This window comes from Zonotrichia albicollis, chromosome 9 (assembly GCF_047830755.1).
Source record: "Zonotrichia albicollis isolate bZonAlb1 chromosome 9, bZonAlb1.hap1, whole genome shotgun sequence".
In the NCBI taxonomy this organism is placed as follows: Eukaryota; Metazoa; Chordata; class Aves; order Passeriformes; family Passerellidae; genus Zonotrichia; species Zonotrichia albicollis.
In genome coordinates, this window is record NC_133827.1 from 29,457,011 (window position 1) to 29,469,583 (window position 12,573).

Consider the following 12,573-nt stretch of genomic DNA (forward strand, 5'->3'; position numbering starts at 1 on the left):
GATTTATGTTCCGCTTCCCATACTGTTTATCCCTCATTTTTGTGTGTGTGTGTGCATGTGTGAACTGAATCTTTGGGAACTCCTTTCACTTGATGCATCACTGAGGTGCTTAAACACATTGCATTATGGCAGTCTGTCACATCAGTGTTTCAAACTGAAATACTGGACTTGACACATCCCTGGAAAAGGAAGTCAGACCATCCAAAATCCAGAGTTATGTTTCTTTTGAAACTTGAGATTCTGAAGACAGAATTTTCATTTACTTAGCTCCAACTGCAAGGGAGAAAAAAAAGGAAGAGAAAAATAAGGTTTAAGTAATTATAATGCAGCTTTTTTAAGATTTAAAAAGAATTTTCATGAAAATAATAGTGTGTTGTTTGTCCTGCTTGTGAGTGGAGACAGCCAGCTCTCTGTGAATACCCGTATTTATTTTGCTGAACCTCTGTGAAGCGATTATGGAAGAACAATAAAGGGCACAGAATCTGAGTCTCCAGCAAACGAAATGCAACACATTGCCATATTTCTATGCAACAATTTCTTGAATATGAGGAGTCCAAAAGCACAGAACTCTTATCTGAGCCCTTGATGATGGCAAAAATGTGCCAATGTTTCTTTCAACAGGATATGATCTAAGACGAAGAGCTGTAATAATTTTGGGGCTGAATGTTGTATTTCCAAAGGAAGAATTGCAAGTCCATTGAAATGCAAAACTTAACTTCTGGAGTTGTACAGAATATGCCCCAAAACAATGGTATCGTCAGCAAAGGCAGGATTTTTTTAAATCTTGTTTCCCTATGTATAAACTCCAAAATAATTTAAAAATCTTTTACCACATTCTTCATCTTAACTCATTCCTACACTGTAACCTGCCACATTGCCCATACAAATTCACTGATCATACACAAGGCTGGATGTGATCACCTTCTACTTTTACTAGAGAATATCAAAATTTCTTTTTGGTGATTTCATCAGAAAAAAAATAAAATTAAAACATCCTCAAGATTATGAGCAGCCATGTTTCAATATTGCAATGCAAAAGGGTGGAAAGAGGACCAGGAAACTCTTGTGCTCTGACTTCAATCAGCATACAGCAATGTGCATGAGTAATTATTATGGAAACAAGAGTGAAAATTAATTATCAGATTTGAAGGAAAATTACTGCCTTCTGGACAAGATTGCAGTTTTAAGACTATATCTAAGTCTCAGTTATTTAGTCTTTTTCCATTACAATGGAGGATATACAATATATTAAGTCTAACAATAAAAAGAAAAGGTACATAACCCTTAATATCAGAGACTGCTTGAAAATGTGCCACATTATCCCAAACATGCATTCCTTGTATTGTTTCTAGTATTTTAAATTTCCAGAGCTTTTTTTGAAATGGAATTCATGACTTTTAAGCACTTTGGGGTTAACAATAACATTTATTGAAACTCCCCAAATATTCGATTGTTTAGCATTCAGTGCATTATAAAGAATGTATGTTACTTGAATACCCCATGGCATCTAGGATCCAAATTACATTATATTCTGCCCTTCCTTCCATCTCAGAATCATCTGTAAATGACTCTCCCCTTCCATCAACAGTTTCCTTGTGATAAAGTCCTGCCTCCTCCAACGCCCACCTCAGAGCTCCTGAGTTTATAATTCGCATTCAAGGCCTCACGGGATTCTCCAACATTTACACAGCTGTGGCAAACACTTCAAAATTAACCACCTGACCTTCCCCAAAAAGCTCAAAGAGCTCAAATTCCTTATTGCACACAAAAGAATCAAACACATTTGGAGGGCCTAGGGCCATCATTTTTTTTTAGCTATCAGGCATAAAAACACCTCCATCCACTTTTTCAGAGGACTGTTTCACCAGTGCCTTTTTTATCTTCTCTCCACATTCTACCCTATCGTCTACCTCTACAAAGAAGCCCTCTCCACCACAGGGGCAATAAATTACCATTGAAGGAAGAATGCAAAAGAGGTGCTAAATCAACACCAAATTCACAGCTGAGACCTAGTCTTAGCCTTTGCAGAGTGCAGACTACAGCCTTTACTTAGCTCCCACAAAGGGGCTCATACCTCTTGTGTCCTCCTAACTTCAGTCTGATTTCAAACCCACTGCAGGATAAAGCTTTAACTTTTACAATATTTCTTTTCTATTTTGATTTATAATTAATTACTACCATGAATACCTTACTTTACTTTCTCTCACATCTCAGGATTCATTTCTCATGAAAGAAACTCCTGTGGAAAAAAAAAAAAAAAAAGCAGTTTTACCATAGAAATTTACTCCCAAGACAGCTGTTGGACTGAAGAGCAGGACAAACACTCTTGGTGCTCACTGAGGAGCAGCTCTAGGGCTGTTCTGGGTACACTCCTCTCCCTGGAAGAGGAGAAGCTGGTGGGCACCCAGGTTAGATCCTCCTCACGTTAGACATGTTCTAAGGTTAAAATACAGCAAATTGATACAGTGGGGCTTTGTCCCTTAGCAGGGATGCAGCCACTGTCCAGCTCACAGTGTCTCAGTGACACAGCACTGGCTTCTTTGCCAGATTGCCTGATAAGGCCACAGCAGGCTCTGGATTTACCCATTACCACAGGGTTTAATGACCTTAAGAACAACACTGAATTACACCTCCAATTGCTATTTCCATCTGATTAACACTGAAAAATGCAGAAGGCTGGGTACATACACACAACACTGGTAAATGGACTAGCACATTGAGCCATAACATGCAGCATTTAATCCTCATTCAACACTTAGGTCAGGATTATTTACAGAGCCTTTCAGAAAGGGATGTGATACTGCAAAATACAGAACTGAAAACTTGGTCTGCTTAAAAAAAATAATAAATGTTTGAAGCACTTGGTAATAAACTTTTTAGGAAATCTGTCACTGAAGGGATCTCATACAGCCACTGCTCCCACTACCCATACCAAGGTTAACCAAAGCCATGATTTTGCAAATAACTGCTTAGGAATAGGAGAAATGGGTTCAAAGCTTTGCTTCTGGCCATATTCTAAAGCAAAATAAATGTAAAATTCACAGAGATAATTTTGCAAAATAATTGTCTATTTTACCATCGTGGCACAACTGCCTGCAGTTCTTCCAAATGCTCATCAGCCAGTCTAGAAGTTTATCTCAACTGGGCATCACAGTCATTAAGAAACTCGGTGAAAGGTAGGTTATGGATGTAGAACAATACTACCATTTTTAAATTACTAAAATAGAGCTTTGAGTTATAATAAGAACCAGAGCTAAAAGTTGAATGCCAGCTTTTTTTTTGTTGTGTTTTAGGCTTTCATGTTGACCTCTGCTCTACACAAACTTAAATCTGTTTTACATCAGAAGCTGCAGGGACGGAAGAGTACATGGGAAAAGAACATGACTGGGAGTTTAGAGAGGACCAGCTAAATTTTTTGAGCTCCAGTGGGATTGGTGACATAACTAAAAAGCAACAAACAGCAGGTGAGAGGGAGGATTGAAATATAAATAAGGACACTTTGAAGCCATAAGTTTTTATTGATCACATTCACATTTACAAATCAAAGTCTTTGCTCTTAGGAAAATATTTAGCTAAGAAAGAATCTAAAAGTCGTAAAATACCAAGCAGGGAAAGAAAAAATATTAGAAAAAAAGGAAAGGCATGGAATCATGTTGATAAATATTCCCCAGACTAAAAAAATCAACTAAATACCCTATTTTCTTTAATTAAAAATCACTGAATTATTTAAGGATATCTGCCCAGATTAATTATTGAAGACACATCAAGATCTGCCTAGTGGTGTGATTACTGGTTTAAATGGCTATTTAGATCTGCCTATTTGGACTTGAATTCAACCTCCAATTAAAACAGTTATTAGAAATTCAATCCCACAAACAACTTAGCACATCCACACTCCATGCTTTAAAATGGTCAAATATTTTAATTCACATCATTCATCCATTAATAAAAAGGCAGAGTTTAGTTTCTTTTTTTCACTTGTCAATGTATACAAAGAAACAATGCTCATTTTATGGCCATGGCTTAGCAGAGAACATTTGCCATCCTACTAAAGGTGATGCTCACAATCTATCCATGGGATCAGAGTTCAACAGCAGCACATTCAATCTGGAAAAAAGTGGTAGTTACAATAGCATAGTAATAACAGTTGCAGATAACAATCTGAAAAGCTGAGACCACTGAAACACGACGGTTTGTAGTTAGAAAATATTTGTGTGTTTTACCAGAATGTAGCCCAGTACACTGCCAACTAGGAGAAATAAAAATCTGCTGGGAAGACACAAAATTAGATCAGAGCTCCCTCAAATGAAAAGAAATCCAGTCTTGCTGAACTGAAATGTGATCATTGGGATAGCATTTCTATCAGCTCATTCATTTCAAATGCAATTTAATGCTGTATTAGAAACTTCATTTTAACAAAAGCCACTGCATAGGTGCAACTTGGCTGCCAGAGCAGGCCCAGGAGTAGGTCCCCACAGAGACCCCCTAACCACACTTTGTGAACTGAGACAGATTCCCTCCACCAAGTGAAGGCAGCTAGCTGAGATACTGAATATTATAAAATAGGTCTTACCAGCTTCTGCAAGATGTGTTCAGCTCTGTTGGCCTTAACAGTAACCACAGGGTTGCCTGGGAATTGATACAAGCAAGGAACAAACATTTAGTGATACTCAGCCATAAAACTTTGCCAGAAATTTGCAGTTTAGAGGCTTCCTGCTAGCAGACCTTGGTGGATTTCTCTTCCATGAACTTTTCCAGTTGCCTCCTGCCCTGCCCCATAAAGGATCAATAATCACAGCAGGCAGCCTCACACTGTGTAGAACCATTCTGGATCCTTCTGGGGCTGTGCATGCTGCCTGCATTTAATCCCCACACTTCTGGTCTCAGAAAATAAATAAGGGGCACTTGTTCATCTCTATGGCAGTCATGATCTTCAGACCCTTTCTCTTATCTTCTCAGCATTACCTTTTTGGCACACTGAAGAATATGACATTTATGGATGTTCCTTCTGCAAAGGATGTGAAGTCAGGACTCCATGGAGAGTTTACACATACCTTCATCTTGTATTTAGTGATCTGCCTTGTGTGGACTGAATTATTTTCCAAATATTTCTGTTTTCCCCTAGAGGAAAGAGTCTTGATGACAGTTCTAATCTAAGATGTAATTTAGGTATCAGGCTGGTGTTTTGAAGGAGACAGAGTTAGATCAAATTACACTAAATTTATCAGGTGGAGATCTAAGTGTTTCTGTTTAGTGAGATGCAGACATTTGTGCCATTAATGTTAACTATTTGACAGTGGTTTCTTTTCATTACATGAAATGAGAAAATGGAGCCAGTTCATTATGAAGATAGTAAAAGTTTTAATAGGGCGAATACAGGCTGAATCCTACAAGTGCATGTGGGAAAAGTAATGTAAAAAATGCAACATCAAAGAAAGATGAGCAGGGAATGGAGAGCAGAGAAACATGTAATGAGCCAAGTCAGACTGAAGTCTAAGATAATTGCTTAAAGACTGCAGCACTTGGGAATTGCTATCCTATGGCAGGAGTAGAAAATGGGTTGAAATGAATGGGACCCAGTCAATCTGTAACCACATTGTAAGGGCCAAGATAATCTCCCCCATTTTCAGGTGTAGAAGCTGAAGCTCTGAGCAGAGCTGGCAGTGATGGCCTCACCTGGAACAGATCTGCTCAGTCTGGGATCAGACTGACCAAACTTGTTCTTTGCCCAAAAACCTCTTCTGAATATTTTTTGTTTTAACTCTGGGGCTAGAGAGAACTTAATAACCTGTCAGTGTGAAATAATTAACTTTCCTAACTGCAAAGAGTGGGGCTGTTCTTGCTGTTTGTACAGTGTTAAATAAGCCAGTTGATCAATGGGGCTCTGATGATTTATTAACATCATGCTGCCAATGAGAACACACGCTGGAAATTAGGATGGCTCAAACTTAATTTTAAAATACTGAAGGAAATCTCAAATAGTTCAAAGACTTACAACACTGGTTGTATATTTGTCATATATTAACACAGAAAGCAAAATACATCTGAATAATAAGGAATGCATCTTCAACCAGTTCAAAGTAGTGCCAACAACAGTAAGAGCAAATTGTATTTTATCATGTTTTCTTGCAATTCCACAAAAATGACTTGATATCCCAGTGTATTAAGCAACTCCTATGTTGTCTACTAAGTACCTCTGTTTTTTCAAAACGAGGGAAAAAACAACCTAAATCTATTTTCATTTGGATAGGAGTACTTTATTTTTTAATTACAATGAAAACAATCCAACTGACCTGAAATTGTCACCGAAAAAAAATTGAGCATTATTAAAACAGCTGAAACAAAACACTGCACGTTTTTGTTTTCATGTTTTTGTTTCCTCACTAAACATTCACAGCACCAAACTGGCCTAGTTAAGGTCATAATTCCTAAAATTTGATTCATTATTTATGCTTCATTTGGGGTGACAGTGTAGAGATTTATTTAGCAGTTGCCTGCTACCCCAATAGAGGCTGCTGTTCTCCTTCACCTTTCTAAATACACACATAAACAGCATTTCAGTGGAAACTGATCCATAAACAATTAACCAGGCATTAAAAATCATATGGGAAACCAACATGAGCTTATATTAAGAGAACTTGGTTATGTGCACTGCCATCAACTTGGGTGTATTTTTACAGTTCAGATTAGTAACTTTAAAATATATGTATATAGTACAGAAAATTGTAGGAGGAGATGTAGGTAAAATATTACTACACTTTGAACTTGCTTGGGCATTCATCTGAGATGTGTACAGTTTGATAAAGATGGCTAAGTATTATCTTCCCTATTTCACACTTTAGGAACATGAACCACAGATAGACTGAACAATTTCTGAAACCATCAGAAACATCTTTCTACACTGGGAAAAGAAGCTCAGCTGAGCCTTAAGGCTACATCCACACTGGCAAACAGTGCGGACCAGAGGAAGATTTTTAGAGCAAAACAATTGACAGTGAGGACCAGAAAGCTGCATTACAAGAAATTTTAGTTTTAATTTTCTTTTTTACCTTGGAGGATCTTTCGTTTAACTCCACAGAACACGTACCTATCTCTTTCTGGAGTGCATCAGATGTAGCTGGTTTATTTTTTATCCAAAATAAATTCCAGTTCATGCACTTGAGACAGTTCCTTAACACAAGCAAAAGCATAAACAATGGAAATGATCCCAAGACCTACTTTAGAAGTACCCATCTGATCCAAGCTAAAATTCAAAGGTGCACTTAGCCTTTGCAATGCCCACTGGATACAGCCTGATTCAAAGCAGTGTGGAGCCCATAGTGAAGTGAGGATAAGGGGTACTTGCAGAAGCTCCAGTGGAACCAGGTTTTGGGGCACCAGGAGGCAATTTTTTTTTAGCCCTTAGCCATTTTTGCAAAGATATGCTCTGCAGCTCTTGGGTTTGCGCTCTTGCTGAAAACACACAGAACTTGCTTCATACCACACATCATATTGTGCATGAAAGCTATCCACATGACAGGCAGTCCTCCAGAGATAACAGTAATCTTCTGGTGATGCCAACAATTTTTACTGCCTGACTGTGTGCGGTGCTCTGCTGAGCCCAGCCACTCAACACAGTCTGCTGAGCAACAAGAAAAAGTCTCCAGCTTTGCTATGCTCTGTCAGCTTTCCTTACTGCTTCCAGAAATTAGTTCTGAGGACTTTGCTGATACATTGACATGAAAAGACAATGTACCCCTCAGCTCCCTGATACACGTATTAGATTATAGTCACATATCATGTTCCATGAGAGTCCATGCACATCTCAAGTGTCAGGGAGTTTTCCATGCTTCCAGCATGCAGAATTCTGTGAATGCAGCAATGTGTAGACTTCCCAAGTTGCTTCAATGGATTTTTGTGCCTGTGTAATAAAAATGAACACTGAGACATTGCTTGTCATCAGAGACCTGCTGCATCTGTGATGCAAATAATAATAATTGTTGGATAATTGCTCCTTTGTTAGTTCTGCTTTGAATAGATAGACAAGGAGAAAAGATATTTAAAGGAAGAGAGAGGTTGAAACATACCAGCAAAATTCAGGAAAAATTTCTGGAAGAATATAACTTTTATAGAAAAGATCTGAAGGAGCATTTAGTTTGTTTACACTCATTTAGCTTGAGGGATTGTTCATCATGTGAACACAGCATGCCTCTGTTTAGGATTTTGGAGCCAGCTAATTTTCAAGTGTAATGTAGACCATGAGAACTCTGGCCCTGAGCACTGTCCCAATATCCTGGAATTCCCAAAGTCTGGAGAAATTCTGAGGGGTCTACAGAGGTTTGCATGTGGAAGCAAGGCTTTTTATATGGAGATCCATTCCAAACCAGGTTAAGGTACACCCTTACTATGTAGACATAGCTGTTAAAGCTGGTTTTTTTTAAAAAAATCAAAGAATACAGACGTATCACTTAAAAGTTGAAGAGGATTTAGCACCAAATCTTTAGTCCCTTATGCAACCAATTGCTACCTTGTACTTCATAAAATATAGTAGAGCAGTTGAACTGCGGGCACCATAACTTGTACTTTGAATCTACCTAAATGTAAAAAGTAATAAATTACAGTGAGTGATTCTAGCTTTTTAACTGGCATTCCAAGTCCATTTGCCTTTCTAATGCATTTTGAAAAAGATAAATGCCAAACACTTAAGCTGCATGTAAGCCTCCTGCTCCTTTATATTATTTCCTATAAATAAAAATATAAATGCTTGCAGTCATTCAATTTGATCTTTGAGCACATGGTACTATAAATCTAGTCATGATACATTTCCCCTGAAAATAAATATGATCTTTTCTTTTAAGATGCAGGACAAAAAGGTTCTTTCTTAAGAACATAAACACTTAATAATCCAAGTAAGGAATCCACTTAGCCCAGAAAGTAGAAACATTGCTCCTGGGCATGGGTACTCACTGGATACTCACTGGTCTCCATGCCAGGCAATAAAGCAAGCACCTAGGATTTTTTTTTTGGGACAGAACTGTGCTATTGTCAGTCTTTTTCTCTCATATGAGAAAGATTTTTTATGAACAGGATTAAATAGATGTTATATAAAGAAATGTCTGTATTCTGTGTCAGGTACTTACTTTGAACTTATGTTCTCTGCTTCACAATTGAAACTATTCTTTCCCTTTAACTGAAGTTGCCAAAATACAGTCTTCATCAACATTGATTCAACACATCATCATCTAAAACAAGGTGATAAAGCTGGTATTTATATCTGTCAGGGGACTGATTACAGATGATGGCAACAACCATCTCAAAAGGTATAATTCTCTGCCACAGTGTATATCAGTATTTTTCTTAATTATTTTTGACATTTTACCTATTACTCCAAGGACTTTCTCAGAGGGCGGAAATAAAGGGGAAAAATGGGTTTTGTGCCACAGATGAAGAAATACATCTTCTGTAAGTAATTCCCAGAAGAAATCTTGGAAATCTTATGGGGTCAGGAAAGAGGCAAGAAAGTAGCATTTGTCACCCTTGCTGAATTGGTCATCTAAACTTACAGTAACACTACAGTTGAGTGACTTATCTGCCACCCCTGAGGGAGGAAGAAAGCGAGACTAAAGAAGTATAGAGTGGGGGGAAGCCCACTGTGAAAGTGGCATGTAAAATACTGCCTAAAGATTCTGATTTTTCAGCCACTTAGCTCCTATTTCCCTATAGCAGATGTGGATATCCCTTCTGCTTTTAGAGATCACACATAGCAAAAATGAAGAACTGTACAGCTGAGATTATGGCAAGAATAAAAGTTCACCAAGTTTAGGACAAGCAAATAATGTCTGAAAGTGGCTCAGAGAAAAACATCCAGCAACAGAAATAGACAATGATCACCATCTACAGGGAATATTAAAGCAGGATGAGTGACAGGCAACTCTCAAAACTAAAAGAAACCTTGAAAAAAGCATGTGAAGAAGCTTGTTACAAGTCACTGCTTTTGACATGAGCTTGATGCAGGATGGACAATGTGCTACAAAAAGCAACTTGTCATATATCTCTAGAAAAATTTCAAGCACAATTGGCTGCTCAGTTTAATGACACCATTATTAAACTCAAAATAGGTAAACCAGGCTATAACAGACATGAAGTTTCTGTTTTATCTTAAAAACCTATGAACACTGCAGCCATTCCAGAGTAATACAACTCATCATTTGGTTTCCCTTGGAGTTAGTTTCTGTACAGAGTCTTGTCTCGTCCTCTGAATCTTCCAACATCCCCTGTTGATGACCCACCAGCACGAGCACGGTTAGCAAAACACGAGTTTTACGTAGCTATTGGGCCTACTTTATCTTGCATTACACAAAACAAATAAAACTTACAGCACTCCATGGAAGCTCCTATGTGTGGAAATGGATTGTTATAACAGGGTTTGTAACATGGGCCACTTAAGACATGCCAGGACCATGTGAATTATTCTGCATTTAACAAAATATCTATCTTTCAGATATTTGCTACTATGTTAAGGTGGTTTGTCCTTAATTTTCAATTTCAGAATTGAAAACTCCTTTTTTCCTCTACAACTAGTGTTGGCTGCATGGTGGCCGGCCTTTAAGAAAGCATTTACTGCTTACCTCTCAGAGATAGTAGAGGAAGGGTGAGTGATTTTCATGCTCTGGCACTCATTGTAGGCTGTTTAATTTGTCAGGACTACTAGGCCATGGTTTTGTGCTTTGACAGGTTTTTGTTATTCCTGCTAATCCCATTTCTGTTGTGTAATGTGCGTGGCAGCATCTGGTGACAACAGAATAGAACACCTAATTGTGAATGAATACAGAGAGCCCTGTTCTGCCACATTGCCTGTTGCACTATTTTTGCATTTTTATGGCTGAGGGTGGGCTTCCAGGAGCTGCAAAGCAGACAGCCCATCGTTGTAATCAAATTTGCCATTTGCATGTGTGTGTTCTCAGCAGCCTTCCTGTTTCCACAGCACTCAGGATTCCCTGGGTTTGTTTTTCTGGCTCCCTCTTCTGAATGGAGAGGATGATCTTAAGTACGTATTAAAGAAGTTCTCTTTAAGTCACAATGTGAAGCTGATGGTTTTAAGTGCATTTGGGTGTCACAAAAAGGAGCAGTATGTGAGAAGAGCCAGTGCAGTACCTGCACAGCTGTCACTGCCTCCACCTCTTGTATGGCTTAATTCCCTTGCTGGGCACAAGGACCCAGCCTGTCCTGGTGCCTGGGGTTAATATTCTCCAGGTGCATTTGCAGGACCCTGCATTTGCATTTGGTGAGTTTCAGACGCTTCCTCTCTGCCCATCTCCTCAACCTCTCAAGCTCCCTCTGAAGGGCTACACAGCCCTCTGGGGCATTGGCCACTCCTCCAAGCTTTGTGTCACCAGGAAACTTGCTGAGAAGGCATCTGGCCCTTCATCCAAGTCATTGATGGATAAGGTAAACAGTACTGGGTGCAGTATTGAACCCTGGAGGACACCACTGTTGCCAGGCATCCAACTAGACACTGTGGCAGTGATTAAAATCCTCTGGGAACTGCCACTCAAGTCTTAATCTGCCTCACTGTCCACTCATCCAGTCCACACTTCCACTGAGTTTGCCTACAGTGACATTGTGAGAAACAGTGTCCCAAGTCCTGTCAAGGTAGACAACATCCTCTACTCTCCCCTCATCCCCCCTGGAAGTTCTATCATAGAAGGCAATCAAGTTGGACAAGCAGGATTTACCTTCAGTGAATCCATGTTGACTACTCCCAGTCACCTTCTTGTCATCCATGTGGACAGACAGGACCTCCAGAATGAGACATTCCATAAACTTTCCAGGGATTGATATGAAGGTGACTGGCCAGTAGTTCCCTGGGGCCTCCTTCTTGCCCTTTTGAAGCTCCAGGGTGACATTTGCATTCTTCCAGCCCTCAGGCACCTCTCCTGGTGGCTAAGACCTTTCAAAGATGATTGTGAGTGGCCCCGCTGTGGATGGGTACAGCCCATCAGGGCCCATGAGCTTTTGGATCTCAAGTGTGCCTAGATATTCTCTAACCCAATCTTCCTAGATCGAAAAACTCCACGTATTTTCAGCTTAGATTCTTCTCAGCCACAAGCATTAGTATTGCAAGACAAGACTGACAAAATTCACTGCCCACATCAATCTTGCAAGAACTTTCAAAAGATTAATTAAAACAAAGCTCTAAAACCCAAGAGATCTGAAGTATATGAATCACAACATCAAAAAGAAAAACTTTAAGAAGAGTTCTCAGAATTTTAAATTAAAGTGCAAGCTTAAATCTTCTCTTGTTACCACTTGGTGTAATTTTCCTCCCAGTAAACAGCTCTTCTGTTTTTACCACAACAATATGGAATCAAAACACAAAATTGACTGGATGCAGAAACCAAGAAAAGATCTAAAGCTGGTGTAAAAATATAACACATTTCTCATAAATTTTTTCTAACTCCTCTGTATTATAGGATGTTGAATTTACTAAGTTTTAAAAAGGTGGTCAAGCAATACAGTAAATATGAAAGCTGTTTCAGGAGTGAAGCATGAGGCAGCATAGAATCCACACATAAAAATAAGATCTTGTCTTAT

General features: G+C 38.9%; 1 long non-coding RNA gene across 1 annotated transcript in view; it reads right to left on the reverse strand.

The window, feature by feature from the left end:
- The window catches only part of LOC113459583 (uncharacterized), a 49,711-nt gene that overhangs the window by 983 nt on the left and 36,155 nt on the right, over nt 1–12,573 (reverse strand). Inside the window, exons 7-8 of the long non-coding RNA XR_003380967.2 lie at nt 4,574–4,629; nt 2,193–2,239 (exon numbers count right to left, since the gene is read on the reverse strand). This is a non-coding gene — a long non-coding RNA (uncharacterized LOC113459583). The remainder of the gene's footprint in view (nt 1–2,192; nt 2,240–4,573; nt 4,630–12,573) is intronic.